Below are 2,500 nucleotides of genomic sequence, written 5' to 3'. Positions count from 1 at the left end.
ATTCTTCCACCTGGCTATAGTATGCATAGACTAGATCAGGCCACAAGGAAAGGGGGGGGGGTGTAGCCATCCTCTATAAATCTGAACTAGATGTAACGATTGAAACTATCCAACCACCTCAGATCAACAACTCTGAAATATTAGCCACCAAAATGCATCTGAATAAAAGTAAAAGTATTAATATCATCTGTATGTACATTCCCCCAGGGAATAATGTAGCTGCAATAGAGGATACCCTTCACTGGCTATCCGCTCAGTATATCCAAGAAACTCTAATTTTGGGAGACTTTAATGTAGACTGGGACTCCTGTTCATCAAAATCCCCCTCCACTCATATTAACCTTTACACATTCACTCAAAAAACAGTCTCCCCTACCAGAATTGACAAATGGTCACAAAGAGAGTATACTGGATTGGATACTTGTAAATAGAAACCCCCTAAACTACACTGCAGGCACCCTCCCAGATGATCTAAGTGATCACTTCCTAACCTATGTAATTAAACATAAAATTAAATCCCCACAACCGCCCTTGCTTAGAAAGGTTAGAAGCAAAAGAGACCTTGATCCTGCCAAACTTCAACTAGAACTTAAGTCCTGCAACTGGACTATACTAAAGCATCTTACCTTAGAGGAAGCTCTAACTTACTTCAACAACAAATTTATAGAAATCCTAGACCTACATGCTCCCGTGCGCCATAAAAGTGCGCCATAAAAGAACAAAAGGAAACAATGTCCCCTGGCTTTCCAAAGAAACAAGAACAAAAATCTCTAGTAGAAACAAACTATGGGCCACCTGGCAAACTACCAAAAATCCCCAGAATCATAACAAATACAGACATGCAAGGAATGAAACAAAAAGACTTGTCCTACTCGATAAAAAAGACTATTACTGTAGACTACAGGTGAATAATCAGAATAATCCTCAAAAATTCTGGGCTGGGATCAACAAATTACTGTATCCAGGTAAAACCTCAACCCCCAACCCAGCTGCTAATTCTAATAAAACCACTGAACAGGTTGCTGACGGCTTCAATCATTTTTTTACTGAAACCATTCAAGCTCTTGCAAGCCAACTACCTCAAAGTACCCTGGAAGAAAACAACAATAACTCTGGTACCGAAAATCTATTTTGCTTTCAGCCTGTACCTACCTCCTACATTTGCAAGCTTCTCAAAAAACTAAAACCCACCACCCTATCCGCTGACCAACTCCTAGCAGAATATCTATAATTGACAGCTGACGCTGTTGCCTATCCCATCTCCATACTAATCAACCGAACCATTTCCGATGCCAAAATTCCCATAATTTGGAAAACATCTTATGTTATTCCACTACATAAAGGAGGTCCCTCCACTGAATACTCCAACTACAGACCCATAGCCATACTCTCCCCACTAGCCAAGATGATGGAGAAATGTATACACAAACTACTTATGCAACACCTAATCCAAAATGACTTAATGGCTGATACCCAACATGGTTCGACCACATCATAGTACTACCTCTGCCCTACTATCCTTCACTAACACTATTAATGACAACCGCAACAATAATAGCACCTCATCTGCCCTCTTCCTAGACCTCTCCAAGGCCTTTGACATGGTCGACCATCACCTTATGATCTCTAGCCTGCAGACACTTAGACTACATCCCAGTGCCCTTCTTTGGTTTAAATCCTATCTCCATGATAGGAAACAAGCAGTCATTTGGCAAAATAAGCTCTCAAATCTATTACCCATTACTATTGGAGTTCCACAAGGCTCCATACTAGGACCACTATTGTTTTCCATCTTTATTAATGATCTTCCAACCATCATACCAAACATCAACTGTATTCAGTATGCTGATGACTCCACTTTAATCTGCTCAGCTACATCACCAGATGATCTAAAAAGGGACACCCAGACTACTTTTTCTGTGGTAGAAAATTGGCTATCCAAACGTCGCCTACTACTCAATCCCAAAAAAAACAAACTGCTTATATTTCCACCAACCCAGAGGTCCTTACCCTTCTCCTTTACCATCCAAGCTAACGATGGGACAATTATTTCCCCTGACCCCAATACCAAATTGCTAGGTGTTACAATAGATAACTATTCAAAATTTGACCTCCATATTAGCCAGACTATCAAAACCATCAACAAAAAACTCGGCTCACTCTATAGACTAAAAACCTTCCTCACCCCCATAGCTAAAATAGCCATTGCACGCTCGCACCTACTATCCACCCTCCTATATGCTTCCCCACTTCTAGAAAATATAAGTAAAACTGATCTTAACAAACTTACAGCCTGCTACAATCACATCGCTAGGTTTGTTACGGGTTCTCCTTTTAGAACCCACCACTGCATTAACTGCAAACAACTTGGATGGTTGGAGTTTCCCAATCTTGTTAAGTATAACCTGCTAATATTGGCTAATAAAATCCTAAAAAACCCAAATCACATTCCAGGCCTTAGTCACCACATCTTCCCTCACAACAACTCAAGAATGCTCCG

The 2,500-nt window shown here is 40.5% G+C and overlaps 1 protein-coding gene across 1 annotated transcript in view; it reads left to right on the top strand.

Annotated features, from left to right (window-relative positions):
- Positions 1-2,500, top strand: part of EPHA6 (EPH receptor A6) — a 4,848,151-nt gene that overhangs the window by 1,145,075 nt on the left and 3,700,576 nt on the right. The window lies entirely within an intron of this gene.

This window comes from Protopterus annectens, chromosome 5.part0, assembly GCF_019279795.1.
Source record: "Protopterus annectens isolate FY-2018-M chromosome 5.part0, PAN1.0, whole genome shotgun sequence".
In the NCBI taxonomy this organism is placed as follows: Eukaryota; Metazoa; Chordata; order Ceratodontiformes; family Protopteridae; genus Protopterus; species Protopterus annectens.
This window is presented reverse-complemented; position numbering and strand designations above follow the sequence as displayed.